A 20,192-nucleotide genomic window follows, 5' to 3' on the forward strand; every position below is an offset into this window, starting at 1 on the left:
AACAAATTATAACCCAGTGGGCACTCTGATGCTATAAAGGTTTGCTGAACCCAGAATATCATTGGCAAGAGGCAGCAGCAGCAGTGTGCAGTGGAGTTTTAAATGCTGTGAAGGTCCAATAAGAGATCCAGTCTTTCTCTTTTGGATTTCCCCTTCTTCCCATCCTTACTCCAACACCTGTCAGCCACATCAAGAACATTCCAGTTTATTTCCTATTTCCATTATCATTTGCAGATCACCTAACATAGGCAGCTTCAGAAACAATACCAGGAGAGTGATGTTGGAGAGAACTCCCCCCATGGGGGCCACTAAAACACCATGTAGATTTCCTGAAATTGGGGGCTAAGATATTAGCAATTCAGATCCACTGCATGGCAGTCTCCCTGCCTTTGGCAGTATCTTCTTTCTCATCCCTCAAAGATTGGAAAGGTTTTCTTGGCAATGTAAATGTGTGAAACTATATCAGAACTGAAAAAGTACAGTGGAGCAGCTCCAGAAGTTGATGGTTTCAGTCGTTTGTGTGGGCAAGTAGCCACATGATAAAACAACAGCCATACTTGGCACCCGTTGGCACCCTTGTGGTAACCTCAGCAGAGAGACGAAAGACTGACTAGGCCTGAAGAATGAACTCCCTTCTTTCCTCTAAAAAAAGTCCCTCAAGATCAGAGAGGAGGCACATGGAGGGAAGCTAGTTGTCACTGTCACTGGTGGTTCTTGACCTGTTCTGTGAGTAAATACCAGACTGCAATCTCCACCTTTCACAGCTACTAAATTCACAAAAACCAAAGGGCAGGGAAATAGCTGCATTTAATTCAACAGAGAAGCCATCTTCCAGTGAATTGCATGAGATGGCACACTGTAATCATGAGCGCCGAGTGCCGTTAAAATACAAATACCTGACAACCTGATCGACAGAAAAAATTTATTAGCAGAGCAATTCAATTAATTCCTAAAAGCTGTTTTGCCTCCCTCTCCCTTTGATACTTTTTTCTTTTGTGGGCTGTAGCGTTGAGTGTAGATTTGGCTGGCTGTGTTTCTCTGCAGCAAGTAGATTTCAGAAGAAAGCAGCAATTTGCTTTTCTTTTCTTCCCTATCATCATGAACATTTCTGAAGGGCAAAATATATGATAGGATGTCTGAAATAAGCATGACAGGAGGCTGTGGTGCTCTTATTCTCTCTTGTTACAACAACCCTCTTCCATTGGAGCTCTTGTCACGTACCATGGAGACTTGAAAAAAAGCTCATGAATTAATTAGAAGAATTTGTCAGTGTTGTTGTTTTTAATTTTGTGTGTTTCAAACTCAGTGCAACCAGCTGGTTTTTTTTTCCCTCCATCTACTTAAATGTCATATATGATCCATAAAACTTTCATGCTAGAGTCACTGATTACAGTAAAAATAAAACCAGGCTCATCTAATTGCATTCTTCTAACCAGACATTCAGTAGCAAAAAGATCTGATCAAACTCACAAGTTAAATGCACTGGATTTATTAGAGATTATTTCATACAGGCGTAGGACACTCAACTGTAGGAGTGCAACATTGTTAGGGAAGATAAATCAAACCGGGCTTGTTTGCCCTGGGCTCCCAATTAGAAGAGATGTTGGGAACCCTGGACATAGCAGCAATTTAAATGAATAAGGAAGCTGACCAGGTATGGGATTAGACCACTATCTTGGACACAAGAAAGAGACAAAATAACATTAATATTCTCTACTTCTCCCATGCCTCTTGCTGTTGCTTTTTTTGACCCGCTTACAACTTCTTTGACACGGTTGGATCACGCTATTACTCAGGATCTTTCATATGTCCCTCCCAGCTTTTGGAGGGCCCCTCTCCCCAACCCTCCTAGCAGCTCTCTGAATCCTCTGTGGCACTTATGACGGCTTCCTTATTCCTTTCTCCTTCATATAAGTACCCTTTTGATACTCTTGTTCTATTTGTTGGTCCCCAGTACAAAAGGAAACTAGCATTACAGTGGTGTTTAAAATAGGAATGGGGAGAGTATAAACCAACTAACTTTATTTTGGTTAGGAAAATGACTAGCATATGTAAAAAATCACTTTTTTTTTTTACTCAGTCTGTTCTCTGTGAGTTTTCCAAGCACACACTATATTCTCACTTATAGTCAAGCAACATCTTTTACTCCTGTTGGCACGGCAGAACCAATTCAGCCGCAGTATATTCTGCTTCATGATTAGTATCATCAACACAATACTCAACTCAGCTCTCATTACAGAGGGTTAAAATGTGCCAGTGGGGTGATGCAGGACCACCCCTCCGCACAGGGAGAACTGCAGATACTCTGACTCAAGGAATAAAATGCTTCTTGGAGCTCCCCAGTGTGCAGAGAAGCATACAAAAAGGAGTTCAGGAGAGTTAGTAGTTTTTTAAAGAGTCATTACTGATAGCAAAAAAGCAAACTACCCCAATGCACAGGAAAGATAGGAAGTATGGTAAGAGGCCCCCATGGCTTAGATTGTCAACGACCTGAAACTCAAAAAAGAATCATACACGAAGTAGAAACTAGGTCAAACTACAAAGAATGAATACAAAAAACCAACACAAGCATATACAGACAAAATAAGAAAGGCCAAGGCACAAAACGAGGTTAAACTAGCAGGGATATATAAAGGGTGACAAAATACATGAGAAATTAAGAGAGAGAGCAGGGACAGGATAGGCCCATTATTAGAAAAGGAGGGAAAGATAATAACAGAAAATGCAGCAATGGACGAAGTGTTAAATGCCTTTTTTGTTTCAGTTTTCACCAAAAAAGTTAGCAATGATTGGAGAACTAATATAATGAACATCAGTGTAAATGGAGTAGGATCTGAGACTAAAATAGAGAAAGAACAAGTTAAGAATAACTTTGACAAGACAGATGTCTTCAAGTTGGTAGGGCCTGATGAAATACGTACTAGCATACTTAAAGAACTGGCTGAAGAGATCTCTGAGCCACTAGTGATGATCTCTGAGAACTCACAGAAGATAGGAATAGGGCAAATATAGTACCTATCTATAAAAAGGGGAATAAAGGACAACCCAGAGAATTATAGACCAGTCAGCTTAACTTCGGTATCTGGAAACATAATGGAGCAAATAATCAAACAAGTAACGGTCAATATAGTTTTGTCAAGAACAAATCATGTCAAACCAACCCACTATCCTTCTTTGACAGAGGAATAAACCTTGTGGATAAGGGGGAAAGCAGTAGATGTTGACTTTAATAAGGCTTTTGGTGCTGCCTCACATGACCTTCTCATAAACAAACTAGAGCAATATAGCCTAGACTAGCCTACTGTAAGGTGAGTGCACAACTGCCTGGAAAATCATAAAAATCTTAGAGAGTAGTTGTCAATGGTTCACAATTGAGCTGTAAGGGCATATTGAGTGGGGTCCTGCAGGGATCTATCCTGGCTCTGGTTCTATTCAACATCTTCATAAATGATTTGGATAACAGCACAGAGAATAAACTTAAAGTTTGCAGATGAAACCAAGCTGGAAGGGGTTGCAAGCACTTTGGATGACAGGATTAGAGTTCAAAGTGATCTTGACAAACTGGAGGAATGGTCTGAATTAAATAGGATGAAATTCAATAAGGACAAATGCAAAGTACTATACTTAGAAAATACAAAATAGGAAATGACTTCCTAGGAAGGAGTACTGCAGAAAAGAATCTGGGGGTTATAGTAGAAAACAAACTAAATATGAGTCAACAATGTAATACTGTTGCAATAAAAGTGAACATCATTGTGGTATGTATTAGCAGGAGTATTGTAAGCAAAACACAAGAAGTAATTCTCCCACTCTGCTCAGCACTGATAAGGCCTCAACTGGAGTACTGTGTCCAGTTCTGGCACCATGCTTCAGCCAAGACATGGACACATTGGTCAAAGTCCAGAGGAGAGCAACAAAAATAATGAAAGGTCTAGAACACACGGCCTACACGGAAAGGTTGGAAAAATTGGGTTTGTTTAGTCTGGAGAAGAGAAGATTGAGGGGGAAATGATAACGGTTTTCAAGTACGTCAAAAGTTGTTGTTATAAAGAGGAGGATGATAAATTGTTCTCCTTAACCGCTGAAGACAAGACAAAAAGCAATGGGTTTAAATTGCAGCACGGGAGATTTAGGTTAGACATTAGGAAAAGCTTCTTAACTCTAAGGGTAGTTAAGAACTGGGACAACTGGAGGTTGTGGACTCTCCATCACTAAATGTTTTTAAGAGAAGGTTAGACAAACACCTGTCAGGGCTGGTCTAGATAATACTTAGTCCTGGCATAAGTGCAGGGGACTGGACTAGATGACCTATCAAGGTCCCTCCCAGTCCTATGATTCTGTGAAACTGCTACCTGCTTCAAGGGATTCAACATATTCTTCTCAGCATAATGGGGTGGAGCCTTGGCTCCATCTTCTCTTCTCCAGTCCCTGTGCTTTAGAAAGGAATTATCCTCTGAGATCAGGATCTGAAATTCTGCTTGACCCTTATGCAAGCTGCACAAGTGGAGAAGGCTCCCTACTCTTTCCTGTTACTGCTCACCTGCATAAGTGCTAGCCAGGTCTAGTGCAAAATCTGTATTTTGGTGACAGTATGAGAAGCAGAAAGAACCCAGCTTTCAGGTCCCTGGTACGTTTTCACTGCTATCAATGAGAAGAACCGTCTGGGTCTCATATCATTTTAACAGTACCACTTTTCAGAGTATACCTGAACCTAAATACTGGAATCTTTGTGTCTGGGAAAGGTATCAAGTAGTTTTTTCCTGACGTCCTGTACACTATGTAATTTCCTCTATGTCATATGGTATGTTGTGTATCTCAGCTTGTCCTGCCATCCTCTCCACCTCCCTACTGGCTGAATGTTAATAGGAGACAAAACTTGTAGTGAAATAGTTTAACTACCGGCTATGCTAGACACTACAATGTAATAATTAACATAAGCACATTTAATACCCTGCTGCAAGTCCAGTTTGAAACCACAGTAAAAAAAAAAAGTTCAATCGGTGTTTACATTTAGCATTAGATTTTCTACCTCCCTGGTGGCTTAGTAACTAGTTCTCTGAACTGTCAGGTGGGAAACCTGGGCCCAATTCCCAGTTTCTAGCCCTGTAAGCAAATAGAGATGCTCAGTCTTTAATGTCATGGCTAGTGTGTACATGTACCACTGTCCCTTCTTGGACGGAATGCCAAACTTTGTCAAATGTGTTAGATAACATCACTCTCTACTGGCTACAGAATACAAAGATATAAACCCTCTAATACTTATACAGTGGTTATTCATTTACTGAAGAGGTAGTTTGCACTATATAACAGACAACACCATGGCGCAGTAAGCCATAGTGGATAGTTTATGGAAAGGAGGGAAGCTACAGAATTGCTCAACAGACTATGATCCCTCTGACCAGACTCTGAAGAGAACCCTGTCTAGTTTTAGGATGCCAGACACAAAGATGGTGGCTGCAGTTCAGAGCGTGAGAGCCAGATTTAAAACAGAGAAAAAGCTGATGCACTCATCTGGGCTTTTTAATAATGCTGGGCAGCTCTTTTGGTGGGGAAAGGACATTAAAATTCCCCCCTCTCTTCTGGGTCACTCTGTATTAGATATTGAGTTTTCTTCTTTATTCTCTGTATTACCATAACTAGGAGCCCCAGGCATAGACCAGGACCCCATAGTGCTAGGCACTCTACAAACATCGAAAAAAGAAGCTCCTGCCCTAAAGAGCTTACAATCTAAATGTAAGACAAGAGAGAACAGATGGACAGGGGAGTATAAGGAAACCATGAGACAGTATTGGTCAGCATCATAGGCAGTAGTACCAGTGGCCTATCCCTATCAAGTTTTTTGTAGGCAGCACACCAAAGGAGAGTTTTAAGGAGCAATAATGACATAGCTTTGTGGATGTTTAAGGGGAGCTCCTCTCAAGTGGGAAGGGCAGCATGAGGGAAAGCACAAAGTGCTTGTTTGAAAATGTAACTAGTGGGCAGTAAAGGCTGGCATCATTGGCCAATCAGAGGCAGGAATTTACCTGTCAATAGCAAAGGGGAGATAGAATAGATTGTGAAGGACATGAAAAGTGAAGGCAAGCAGCTTATGTTTGATGTGATGGAGAAGGGGAGCCAGTGGAGGGATGCAAAGAGAGACATGACATGATCAAGTTGACAGGCTAGGAAAATAATCTTTGCAGCAGCATTCTGAAAGGATATGAGAGGCGCACAATTGCACTTGTCGAGCCTAAAGAAAAGGCTGTTGCAGTAATTTAGATGCAAAATGATGAGATCCTGGACGAGAGTTTCATCTGTGTGGATGGGTAGGAAAGATTGTGTTTTAGAGATGTTATGCAGATAGACTCAGGAAAAATTTAGACATAGCCATAGAGAGATGTCCAAGTCAAAGATGATGCCCATGCTAGGGACCTGAGTGGGAGACAGGATTGACGCTGTCCACAGTGATTGAGAAAGGAAATAGGAGGGAGAGTTTGAGGGAGAGGGGGAACTTAAGAGCTCTGTTTTAGCCATATTGAGCTTGAGCTGATGGCTAAACATCCACGAGGAGATGTCAGAGAGACAGGTTGAGATTTTAGTTTGAACAGAAAGAGACAGGTCTGGAGCAGAAAGGTTGATCTGTGAGTTATCAGCATAGAGCTATTAGTTGAATTTTTGTTTGTCGATGCAATTATCCAGAGATAAGATGAAGAGGAAGAAGAGAAAGGGACCAAGGACAGAGCCCTGTGGAACCCCCACAGAAAGGTGGGGGTGGGGGTAGGGCAGATTCCCCAATGGATACGCTGAAAGAATGATTAGGAAGAGAACCAGGAGAAGACAGATTCATGGATATCAAGGGAGGACAAGATTCCAAGAAAAACAGCATGCTTAACTGTATCAAAGGCAGGTGACAGGTCAAGGAGGATGAGGATGCTCTGAGGCTTGGCTAGGAAGAGATCATTAGAGACTTTGTCAAGAACAGTTTCAGTGGAGTCCAAGGGACAGAAGCTGGATTGGAGAAGATCTAGGATAGAATTGGAGGAGAGGAACTCCAGACAGCAATTGTACACTGCACAGTCAATTAATTTAGAGATGGAAGGGAGACAGGGATTATCGGGTTTTAGGATAACCTGATTTTGTTTATCAGTTTAGATGTCCCTATGAATTGTAGATCAGGGTGTGGTGGGTGACAACATGGAGGAAGATATGCACAGCTTTTTGGCCCTCTTCTCCCCACCCTTATGAATTCCACCAACTGGTTTTAGAGAAAACAAAAACAAGTTTATTAACTACAAAAGATAGGTTTTAAGTGATTATAAGATATAGCCAACAGATCAAAGCAGATTACCCAGCAAATAAAACAAAAACACAATATAAGCTTAAGATACTAAAGAAACTGGTTACAAATAGTAATTTCTCATCCTAAAACTTGTTTGAGGCAGATTTCAGAGGTTCTTGAAGGCAAGCTGCTCTTGCTTGCAGCAGGGTGGATTTGATTTAGATCAAATTGATTTAAATCATGATTTAAATCACTAAACAGGAAGACTCAATTTAATCATGGATTTCTACATAAAAGTGCATTCTTGATGGTTGTTATAACCTTAATACATATTCTTCACAACTCAGAGATAAATGTAGGTTTCATTTTTAGAAGGTATACACTATATATTTTTTAAGTGATTTATTCTGAAAACTTTTCAGATTAGTTTTACAGCTATATCAGAAAATGAATGATTGTTTGGTTATTTCATTTACCAAAGATAATTGAAGCAGGTATTTATGAAGTCACTGGGAGGTGAACTATCTCCAATTCAACAGGTTAGTCACTAATATTTGGAGGATTTTCTTGCCATGCTGTATTAGGAGGAGAACATCACCAGACAGACATTTAAATTGTTTTATTTAACTAAAACAACAACGTTATGTATTCTGGATTTTTTTTCTTCAACAGCAAACGTATAATATTTTAACCAAACAAGCATATGAATTTTTGAATTTAGTTAAACAGTCAAGTTTTTTAAAATCAGGTTTGTTTTTGTTAAAACTGTTTTTAACTAAGATAGTTAAATATTTTTTTTAAAAACAAAACAAAAATTAAATCGACTATGTCATCCAGGTCAACATGAGAAACTTAAAATATTGGCTTCTGCAACTAATTCAGTCGTCTTCACCTTGTTTGTTCATAATCAGGAAAAAAAAAACAAGTTTTCCTGCTTTTTCAGGTCCCAAACGATTTCTCAATTTGGAATGAATTAGTCCAAAGGAAGAAAATATTCTTTCTACACCGGTAGAAGAAGCTACTGCTGATAAAAGTGAGATTATCATTTCAACAGTCTCTGAATCCAAGTGCTTAAGTGACTTCCACCAGTTCAGTGGTGTGACTTTCTTTAAAACATCATCAGCAAACATATATTTTTTGAATGATTCTTATTCCCAAACTGGGTCTCTTTTATGGCCTGCTGCCATTATAGGTTTTTCCTTCTAGTGAGAGAATGGTATGGTAGATCTCAAATCAATGAAGGCTACACTCAGAAAGACCTCAAGACTTCTGGAATATGCAGCTCAAAGAGTTTCTCTTTTGTTTCTATGGCATGTCCCTCTCTTCTCACATTTATCTCCAGATCTATTCCGCTCCCAACAATCTTCTCCTTGTCCAGGTCTATTCCACTCCCAACAATCTTCTATTTGTTGAACTTTTCGAAACTTTGCACTTTTAGACAGAGGTAAGGGATTGACTCTGTGTACACAAATTTGCAGAGGGACAATAGGGTTGAGGTCTGTTATTTCTCACCTCTATATTTTATTTATTTATTTATTTAAAAACATTTTTGCTGTTAACAAGCATATTATCTCTGGAGAAACAAATCCACAGTTTGAGAACTGCAAAACTATACATCTCTGATGGTATCTTCTAGACTGAGCACTGAGTCCCATTGGGTAGATAGAAAGATTAACCGAAATAATCTATACAGAAGCCCCTGGAACCCCATAAGATTGGGTCCCTAATCCATGAACTATTGGAACTCATTTACAAAACTTTTCTTAAACATTACATGAATATATTGTCTCATACTATAGAATTAGAATTTATAATCCCTATTCCATGATAGTTTTAATTAAGATACATTATAGCTCAAAGCTATCTTTAGATAGGTTTTTTTCCCCTCAAAAAGCATTTTATCAAAAAAAATCCAATTTAAATTAAAAAAATCTGATTTTTTAATTTTTTTTTAAAAATCATTGATTTTTATCCACCCTGGCTTGCAGCCTAAAACTCCAGGTAGTTCTTTCACAGGCCAGACAACTTCCCACCCTGGGCTCAATACTTCTCCCCCACTTTGTCTTTGTTTCTTAGGCTTTGTCTATACTACAAAGCTTTTAGAGAGACAGCCGTGTCGCTAAAAGTCGGGCAGTGTAAATGCTGTTTGTTGGCATTTTTGCCAACAAAGTACTTCCACCCCCTATAAGCGGGGATTCGCGTTGTCAACAGGAGAGCTCTCCTGCCAACAATGAGCCATTTACACTGCCACTTGCTGTGGCAAAACTTTTGTCTTTCGGGGGGGGGGGGGGGGGGGAGGGAGCTTTTTTTAAGCACCTGTGAACAACAAAAGTTTTGTCGTTAATTGGCAGTGTAGACAAACCCTTAGATGTTCACAGCAGTCATCCTGAACGAGGATTCAGTGAAAAACAAACCCTGATTAACTCACTCCCCTGACTTAAAAAGGCTTTATATATGGCAGGAATCTTTTGTCTTTCAGTGTGATTCCCAACCACCCCTCTGTGGAAAAATACTGGTGTTCTATTATGAAGTCCAATACCAGGTGACTTGAACACATGACCCTACAGTGTCAAAGCAGCCATGAGTCAGAGGCGGTTTATAGCATCCCAGGAAAGCTGCTCAGGAAGGCGGGAGATTAGCATCTTCAAAGACCTATTGTTCTCTCTAATGGTCCATTGACTTGTCCCCAGCTAGCCAGCCAGACTGATTGCATTCTGTCTGGTGCGCGTTCCCCAGGTGCAAACACTTTTGTAGTACAGATGTATTCAATATTCCTAATTTTAGATACAAAAATGATACATGCATACAAATAGAATAATCATATTCAGTAAATCATAACTTTCCAATGACACCTCACATGATCTATCCTGCATAAAATACATTACGACTATGACACAATCCTATCATAATATTACTATGAAAAATATGGGCAGCAGTGTCACACAGGCTGACTCAACAAAGAATGAGATTTTTGAAAGATCAGGACATTTTTTCTTGTTTTCTTATAAATTGTGGACTATAAAGAGCATCGCCCAAATGCATCCCTGTTATAACTTCACCGAATTTGGTCTTGTGTCTACATAAACCTCCTTTTTTCACTTTATTGTAGAAATATTATCTTTGTAATGCTTCATTTGCAGTGTGTGACATTTTAGATAAATAATAGGTTAAAACTTCTTTCCCCTCTTTCAACCTAAATTATCACAGTGGCTAGCTTATTTTTCACAGTGTGAATGGAACAGAGCAATCACATTATGCATGGTAATTAGCAGGATTTGTTAAAGCCTACACATGATGCAACACACGTAAATGGAGTACAATATAACAGGTAATTGTTTCTTACTGCTTCTCTGCATCAAATACTTCCCACATCTCACTGCACATAGTTCAGTAATAATGCTCCTCTATTTCCAAATACACTGCAGAAGGGTCACTACCCCCTATGAAATGAGAATAGATTATAGCTGCTTAACAAGTAATTTGTTTGGTTCCATCTAACCCAACAATTAAGAGGATATGTGCAATAGAAAAGCTAGAATGTACAGCCTACCTATGATGTAAATGGTAATGCACTAGATGTTTTTCCACAAATGTCAGGTGCATTAATCAATATAACTCCCAGCAGAGGACATAATTATGTCAACAAGTTGTTTAGTAGCATGTCAGAAATGCTTAGGTAAGCAATGACCTCACTTAGGCCCATTGGGATCGGGTTTGCAGAACTAGCTTTATGGTCCTGAAATGCGGCAAACAGTGAAACAAGACTGTATAATTTATGCTAAGGCAATCTTGTTCCTCCCCAACTCTTTCCACAAGCTGTCAGGTGCTGTGTTGAAGATGGAAATTAACACTTTTTCTTCTGTTCATGAAAGTTTTGAGGGTGGCTTCTCATTTCATTCTTTCCAGCCTGACTTCCGGAACAATTTCTAGTAAATTACTAAACACCAAACAATATTTTCTTAGAAATTGACTGTGAAGTTTTAGAGATTTGGAATGCACGGTGCAGTCAAAGCTGAGTTGGTTGCCAATTCTTTTACCTTTCTACAGACTGGAAATAATGCCTGCCAAGGACTTGTCTTCTGTGCTGCAGCCATGCAAACTGGGGTGTCATTAGGTGTCAACGTTGTTGGTAATCTGTAGAGAGAAAACTGAAGTATCCAAATTGAAATAGGCCACATTCATCACAAGAATAACAAGCAGTCTTCCCGAGTTTCTCCCATGGGAATCCTTCACTTCCTGGGGAGGGCCCCTAAAGGTCTCTATATTTCTCCCACTCTGTACCATCCTGCCTTGAATATTGGGTTCCCCACTCTTGGATAACTGGACTGCAGTCCTTATGGATCCCAACAGCAACAACTTTTCTAAAATTAGGAGTTGGGGTTCCTGCAGAGAAGATGCAAGATACCACCGTTCCCCTAGGCCTGAGGGAACTACCTCAGTACTACAGCAATCCCAGATCTTGTTTACCCAGGGAGTGAGAATCAGATTGGAAATTGAACCAACTCTTTGCCACAGAAAGTGAAATAAAAACAAATGTACTAGTGCAAGGTGAAGGTAACAGGGAATGCCAAAGCTAAGGTTCTTCTAGAAATATTACCTTATTTATATATTCAACATATAAAACATTTTGATTACTGTTTAGGCTGTTAAATATATATATAAGGCCAAATTCCATGCTGGTGTAAACAAATGCAATTCATAGAATCATAGAATCATAGAATATCAGGGTTGGAAGGGACCCCAGAAGGTCATCTAGTCCAACCCCCTGCTCGAAGCAGGACCAATTCCCAGTTAAATCATCCCAGCCAGGGCTTTGTCAAGCCTGACCTTAAAAACCTCTAAGGAAGGAGATTCTACCACCTCCCTAGGTAACGCATTCCAGTGTTTCACCACCCTCTTAGTGAAAAAGTTTTTCCTAATATCCAATCTAAACCTCCCCCATTGCAACTTGAGACCATTACTCCTCGTTCTGTCATCTGCTACCATTGAGAACAGTCTAGAGCCATCCTCTTTGGAACCCCCTTTCAGGTAGTTGAAAGCAGCTATCAAATCCCCCCTCATTCTTCTCTTCTGCAGACTAAACAATCCCAGCTCCCTCAGCCTCTCCTCATAAGTCATGTGCTCTAGACCCCTAATCATTTTTGTTGCCCTTCGCTGGACTCTCTCCAATTTATCCACATCCTTCTTGTAGTGTGGGGCCCAAAACTGGACACAGTACTCCAAATGAGGCCTCACCAGTGTCGAATAGAGGGGCACGATCACGTCCCTCGATCTGCTCGCTATGCCCCTACTTATACATCCCAAAATGCCATTGGCCTTCTTGGCAACAAGGGCACACTGCTGACTCATATCCAGCTTCTCGTCCACTGTCACCCCTAGGTCCTTTTCCGCAGAACTGCTGCCTAGCCATTCGGTCCCTAGTCTGTAGCGGTGCATTGGATTCTTCCATCCTAAGTGTAGGACCCTGCACTTATCCTTATTGAACCTCATCAGATTTCTTTTGGCCCAATCCTCCAATTTGTCTAGGTCCTTCTGTATCCTATCCCTCCCCTCCAGCGTATCTACCACTCCTCCCAGTTTAGTATCATCCGCAAATTTGCTGAGAGTGCAATCCACACCATCCTCCAGATCATTTATGAAAATATTGAACAAAACCGGCCCCAGGACCGACCCCTGGGGCACTCCACTTGACACCGGCTGCCAACTAGACATGGAGCCATTGATCACTACCCGTTGAGCCCGACAATCTAGCCAGCTTTCTACCCACCTTATAGTGCATTCATCCAGCCCATACTTCCTTAACTTGCTGACAAGAATACTGTGGGAGACCGTGTCAAAAGCTTTGCTAAAGTCAAGAAACAATACATCCACTGCTTTCCCTTCATCCACAGAACCAGTAATCTCATCATAAAAGGCGATTAGATTAGTCAGGCATGACCTTCCCTTGGTGAATCCATGCTGACTGTTCCTGATCACTTTCCTCTCATGTAAGTGCTTCAGGATTGATTCTTTGAGGACCTGCTCCATGATTTTTCCAGGGACTGAGGTGAGGCTGACTGGCCTGTAGTTCCCAGGATCCTCCTTCTTCCCTTTTTTAAAGATTGGCACTACATTAGCCTTTTTCCAGTCATCCGGGACTTCCCCCGTTCGCCACGAGTTTTCAAAGATAATGGCCAAGGGCTCTGCAATCACAGCCGCCAATTCCTTCAGCACTCTCGGATGCAACTCGTCCGGCCCCATGGACTTGTGCACGTCCAGCTTTTCTAAATAGTCCCTAACCACCTCTATCTCCACAGAGGGCTGGCCATCTCTTCCCCATTTTGTGATGCCCAGCGCAGCAGTCTGGGAGCTGACCTTGTTAGTGAAAACAGAGGCAAAAAAAGCATTGAGTACATTAGCTTTTTCCACATCCTCTGTCACTAGGTTGTCACCCTCATTCAGTAAGGGGCCCACACTTTCCTTGGCTTTCTTCTTGTTGCCAACATACCTGAAGAAACCCTTCTTGTTACTCTTGACATCTCTTGCTAGCTGCAGCTCCAGGTGCGATTTGGCCCTCCTGATATCTTTCCTACATGCCCGAGCAATATTTTTATACTCTTCCCTGGTCATATGTCCAACCTTCCACTTCTTGTAAGCTTCTTTTTTATGTTTAAGATCCGCTAGGATTTCACCATTAAGCCAAGCTGGTCGCCTGCCATATTTACTATTCTTTCGACTCATCGGGATGGTTTGTCCCTGTAACCTCAACAGGGATTCATTGAAATACAGCCAGCTCTCCTGGACTCCCTTCCCCTTCATGTTAGTCCCCTAGGGGATCCTGGCCATCTGTTCCCTGAGGGAGTCGAAGTCTGCTTTCCTGAAGTCCAGGGTCCGTATCCTGCTGCTTACCTTTCTTCCCTGCGTCAGGATCCTGAACTCAACCAACTCATGGTCACTGCCTCCCAGATTCCCATCCACTTTTGCTTCCCCCACTAATTCTACCCGGTTTGTGAGCAGCAGGTCAAGAAAATTCCATTAATTCCATTAAGTCAAGATCATAGTATGATCCAGTTTCTTTCATGTGGATCAGTTAATGTTAATATGAGAACCTTAAAGTATGTTCTTCTTGGACATGTGCTTGCTCATGTCGATTCCATTTTAGGTGTGTGCACTCCCAGGTGCACAGTTGTCGGAGATTTCTGCCCTAGCAGTATCCGGAGGGCCTGCTGTTGCGCCCCCTGGAGTGGCACTCCCATGTGGCAGTATTTCAGGTGTCGCCAGCCCTGCACCCTCTCAGTTCCTTCTTACTGCCCGTGACAGTTGATTGAAGCACCTTGTCTTGCTTCGCAAGAACAGTAGCAGTTTATGCATGACTTGTTAGTTGTGGTTATACATAGTTTCATAGTTAGTTAGTTGATAGTGTTAGTTGGGGCATGGCTACACTTGCAGATGTAGAGCACTGGGAGTTAAACCAGCCCTCGGAGAGCGCAGTAGGGAAAACGCTGCAGTGTGTCCACACTGTCAGATTCAAGCGCACTGCCATGGCCACATTAGCAGCTCTTGTAATGCCCCAGAGAGCAGTGCATTGTAGTAGCTATGCCAGCATGCAAGTGGCTGCAACGTGCTTTTCAAATGTGGGGGGGGGGGGTTGGAGTGTGACAGGGAGTGTGTTGTCTGTATCTGGGGGAAGAGAGAGTGGGCTTTTGGGGAACTGAGAGCGTGTCAGTGTGCTGTCTTGTAAATTCAGACAGCAGCAGACCCCCCTTTCCCTCACCTCTCTCTCTCACTCATAGCAAGCAGCATTCCACACTAATGGTTGCTTTGTCCTGGAGCAGATAAGCAGCCGGCTGTCAGAAACAGAGCATATCAGCATTCCTACAGCCGAGTTCGAAACAATGACAAGAGTGGCCACTTGACTTAAGTAGATCATGGGATGTTTCCGGAGGCCGATCAGAGCGCAGTAATGCAACACCTCGTTCACGCTATGATGGGGCATTTCAGCCAAGGCGCACCAAGCGTTATGCTTCTTGTGGAGGTGGATTACCAGGAGCGCTCCAGCTGCAGAGTCCAGGCGCTCTAAGTGCCTTGCCAGTGTGGACGGGTCGTGAGTTAGGGCGCCTGGGGCTGTTTTAATGCGCTCTAACTTGCAAGTGTAGCCAAGCCCTTGGTCAAGAGTATCCCCCATTGGGACTTTGCCCCAAGCGGGGTATGCCCTGCTCGCTTGGCTTTAAGCCATGTGTGTCATGCATCAGGCCGATGCCAATCAGTGATCTGCACGATAGCTGCCTTAAGCTTCTGGGAGAAGGCCATTGCAAGGACAGATGCCGGATCTGTAAGAACTTTTGCCCGCGGACTCAGAAAGAGCGGGATATCCACTTGAGGGAGTTATTGATGGAGGCTGCTCTTCATCTGGTGTCAGAACCCTACACTGCGGCACCTACGCCCAGCACTTTGGCCTCGGCACAGGGCGCACCGCTGGCACTGGACTTGGCCCAGCACCGCTCTGTCTCACCAGTGCCGAAGAAGAAGCTCAAGAAACGAAGCCCCTCGGCACTGAAGGACAGAGCCGCATCAGGCAAAGGACCTCTGTCAGGCCATGCACCCGCTACGGACAGTCACAGGGGTACTGCGGAGGTTGAACCCACCAGCCCCGCCAAGGACCCACTCCACACCCCAGACAGTGGCAAAGGTTCCCAGCCTGTGATGAGGCCCGCAGTGCCCGAAACGGTCTCGGCAGCCAAGGAGCAAGGCCGACTGACTCCGCAGGTGTCACGCCAGGTGACCAACACAGCTCCACTTGTGGCACCAAAGGGGAAGGCCACCAGGGTGCTGCAGCATAGACTGGCAGAACACCCCAGTTCGCCGGATCGCAGACGCAAGTCCCCCTCACTTTGACCTCGGGACCCAGCACCGCATCCTAGCTTGCCAGCCGGACAGCCAAGATCTCCATTGAGATCCCCTCCTACTAGGCAGGGGACTAGACTCATGGCGCCGCCCCTGGTACCAACGACTGTCTGGCCATAGGTTGCCTAGTCACCCTCTCCCAGAAGGTCTCCTCATCATTGGTCCCCATCCTGGAGGGCTCGCTCGTGGTCTCAACGTCGGTCACGCTTCCCCCAGAACTGCTCCTCCAGCAGGCGGCACTACTCCCCGTCGCCCCGCCATTCACCTACCAGAGTCAGTAGGCAGACTCAGTTCTTGATAGCCCCGCCGTGGTCACCGGAGGGGCAGTGGTCAGGTTCGGTGGTGGCCCGCGGAGTCCTCCAAATGGCCTGGGATGTGACAGACTTGGCTATCAGGGTGGTCGTGTCAGCGGTAGCCATGTGACGCAGCTCCTGGTTGCAGGCTTCTTGGCTGTCTCAGGAGATGCAGACCACGATACAGGACCTGCCATTTGAAGGTTCAGGGCTCTTTTCTGAGCTGACTGACTCTAGGCTCCATGGGCTCAAGGACTCCTGAGCCACCCTCCATTCCCTGGGTCTGCACACCCCGCAGCAGTCCAGGAAGCCATTCCTCCACCTCCACCTCCTCCCCCCGCACAGTCTAAGTCCTGGGGGGCTCCCAGGTCTGGCCCCTACAAGGAGGAAGGACAAGGACAAAGGGCCTAAGAGATGCTATCAGTCCTCTTCCTGTCTGGCTGCTCAACCTGACCCTCCCAGAAGTCAGGGAGGCCAGAAGCAGTCACTTTGAGGGTGCGCTCGAGGATGGCGCCCCAGCCAATGTACTGGATTCAACCCTCCCTTTCCTCAACCACTTCCGTCCTTTCCAGTCGGCCTGGTCCCGTGTCACCTCGGACCGCTGGGTGCTAGATACCATTTCTTTGGGCTACGCCCTGCAGTTTACAGTCAACCACCCCTCCCACCCCCCTTCCCCGTCCCTCTTCAGGGACCCTTTTCACAAGCAACTCCTCATTCAGGAGGTCGAAAACCTCCTTTGCCTGGGGGCAGTGGAAAAGGTTCCTCAGAACATGGAAGGCAGAGGATTCTACTCCTGCTACTTCCTAATTCCAAAGGCAAAAGGGGACCTCAGACCCATCCTAGACCTGCGTCGCCTCAGCGAGTCACTCCAGAAGTTGAAGTTCCACGTGGTCATCCTGGCCTCCATCGTCACTTCCCTGGATCTGGGAGACTGGTATGCCGCCCTCATTTTAAAGGACGCTTACTTCCATATTTCCATCTTTCCAGGGCACTAGCGTTTCCTCCGCTTCATGTTGGGAGGGCGCCATCTCCAGTTTATGGCGATGCCCTTTGGTCTTTCATCAGCCCTGAGGGTGTTCACAAAATGTATTGTGCCAGTGGCTGCTTACCTGAGATATCGAGGAGTCCAAATATACCCGTACCTCGATGACTGGTTGATAAGGGGCCGGTCTCCGGGTCAGGTGCAGAGACATCTCGACCTGGTCTGTTCCACCTGTCGTGACCTGGGGTTAATAATAAACAAGACAAAGTCAACTGTAACCCCGATACAATGCTTAGAGTTCATCGGAGTGTTCCACAACTCCACTCGGGTCAGGGCCTTCCTCCCCGAGACTCGATTCCAGGCCATGGCGAACCTCATCGCGGGCTTGCAGGCCCACCCACTCACCACCGCCCACACATGCCTGAGGCTGCTGGGCCAAATGGCAGCATGTACTTACATGTCCGGCACGCACAACTCTGCCTCAGACCTCTTCAGGCATGGCTGGCATCGGTCTATGTACCCAACCGGCACAGCATGGACTAAGTGGTCAGGATTCCAGACAGCGTCCTGGCGTCCCTCGTATGGTGTCAGGATCCCATGTCAGTGTTGGCAGGTGTTTCCTTCACGTCCCTATCCTCGTCAGTCTCAACACTCAAGGTCGTTGGTCCAGTCAGGTGGTCAGCTCCATCTTCCACAGGTAGGGAACTCCCCAGGTGGACCTGTTTGCGTCCAGGCAGAACAGGAAATGCCTTCTATTCAATTGGAGGGCATGGAGAGAGTAGCCCTGTCCGATGCTTTTCTGTTCCCGTGGTCAGGGGCTCTGATGTATGCCTTCCCTCCGCTGCCATTGCTGCCCAGGGTCCTCGCAAAGATAAAACAGGACAAGACAAGGATCATCCTCATAGCACCAGTGTGGCCGTGCCAGCACTGGTTCAGCACCCGTTGGACCTCTTGGTAGCTACCTCTCGGGTCAGACCTGTTGTTCCAGAACCACGGCAATCTTCTGCACCCCAACCTGGCAGCGCTACCTCTGACGGCCTGGCTGCTCAGGGGCTGAACTCGCAGGAGCAGCAGTGCTCGACTGAGGTTCAGCGCGTCCTGTTGGGAAGTAGGAAGCCCTCCACCAGAGCGACTTACCTGGCAAAGTGGAAACGGTTCTCCTGCTGGATCGTGGACAAAGGTGTCCATCCCGAATGGGCTTCTCTGGATCTTATTCTGGACTAACTCCTGAATCTCAAGCTCCAGGGCTTGTCCCTTTCATCCATCAAGGTCCATCTAGTGGCCATCTCAGCCTTCCACCCACCCTTTGAGGGCAGGTTGGTTTTTGCTCAGGACATCATAGCCAGATTCCTTAAGGGCCTAGACCACCTCTACCCAAAAGTCAGAGATCCAGTCCTGCTGTGGGATTTGAACCTGGTGCTGACGCAGCTCACGGGTCCCCCCTTTGAGTCTCTGGCTTTTTGCTCCCTCCTTCTCCTTTCCTGGAAGGTCGCGTTCCTAGTTGCAGTGATGTCGGCCTGCCGAGTACCCGAGATTCAGGCACTCCTCTTGGAGCTGCCATACACGGTCTTCTACAAGGACAAGGTCCAGCTCAGACCAGGCCCAGCATTTCTTCCCGAAGTCATCTCTCAGTTTCATTCGAGTCAGGACATTTACTTACCAGTCTTCTTTCCAAAGCCGCATAAATCGGAGGAGGAGCATAGGCTACATGCCTTGGACATCCGGAGGGCTCTGGCCTTCTATATTGACAGAACCAGGCTGTTCCATAAGTTGACACAATTATTCGTCACCATGGCCGACAGATTGAAAGGTTGCCCTGTATCCACTCAAAGAATTTCTTCTTGGATCACGGCCTGCATACACTTCTGCTATGACCAAGCGAAAGTGCCACCTCTGGCAATCATCACCGCCCACTGTACCAGAGCGCAGGCCTCCTCGGCAGCTTTTCTGGCCCAGGTGTCTATTCAGGACATCTGCAGAGCAGCCACCTGGTCATCTGTCCATACCTTTATGTCCCACTATGCGTTGACCCAGCAGGCCTGGGACAATGCTGGCTTCGGTAGGGCAGTACTGCAAACTGCTAAGCTGTGAACTCCGAGCCTACCTAGAATGGAATTGACATGAGCAAGGACTCAAAGAAGAAAAAAAGGTTATCTACCTTTCGCAACTGTTGTTCTTCGAGATGTGTTGCTCATGTCCATTCCATTTTCCGCCCTCCTACTCCTCGTTGGAGTTACCAGCAAGAAGGAACTGAGAGGGTGCAGGGTCGGCAATGCCTGATATACCGTTGCATGGGAGTGTAACTCCAGGGGCGCCATAGCCAGCACTATGGATACTGTTAAGATAGAAATGTCCTACAACTGCGCACGTGGGCATGTGCACACCTAAAATGGAATGGACATGAGCAACACATCTCGAAGAACAACAGTTACGAAAGGTAGGTAACCGTTTTTTCTACTTTGAAAAGCGATTCTGTAAAAATGCCATTGTGGGGTTCCATCCTTATTGTGTCTCAGTGGTTACCAAATGTGCTCAATTAACAAGTAAAAAGATGTTTTTCTATCTGCCAGTCCTGAAAACTCAATCTGGGTCTGATATTTAGACTGGGTTCTTTCTATCTGAAGAGTAATAACCTTAAGGTTCTTGCTGGCCAAATTAGGTCCTATGCAACTCTAGTGTCTTCAGATTATACTCTTATTTACCTCTGTACAACACTTTTGCCTTGCAAACAAATCTGCTGAGGTTACACAAGATAGAATAGAATCAGGTTCACTCC

At 44.8% G+C, this 20,192-nt stretch overlaps 1 protein-coding gene and 1 long non-coding RNA gene across 2 annotated transcripts in view; one reads left to right on the forward strand and one right to left on the reverse strand.

The window, feature by feature from the left end:
• The window catches only part of NPFFR1 (neuropeptide FF receptor 1), a 32,641-nt gene that overhangs the window by 6,110 nt on the left and 6,339 nt on the right, over positions 1–20,192 (forward strand).
• Positions 9,139–18,321, reverse strand: LOC119566791. Its single transcript, XR_005226147.2, has 3 exons — positions 17,874–18,321; positions 17,544–17,657; positions 9,139–11,406 (listed from the first exon to the last, which is right to left on the reverse strand). It is a non-coding gene; the product is annotated as an uncharacterized LOC119566791 (long non-coding RNA).

The sequence above is a fragment of the Chelonia mydas genome, chromosome 7 (assembly GCF_015237465.2).
Source record: "Chelonia mydas isolate rCheMyd1 chromosome 7, rCheMyd1.pri.v2, whole genome shotgun sequence".
Taxonomy (NCBI): domain Eukaryota; kingdom Metazoa; phylum Chordata; order Testudines; family Cheloniidae; genus Chelonia; species Chelonia mydas.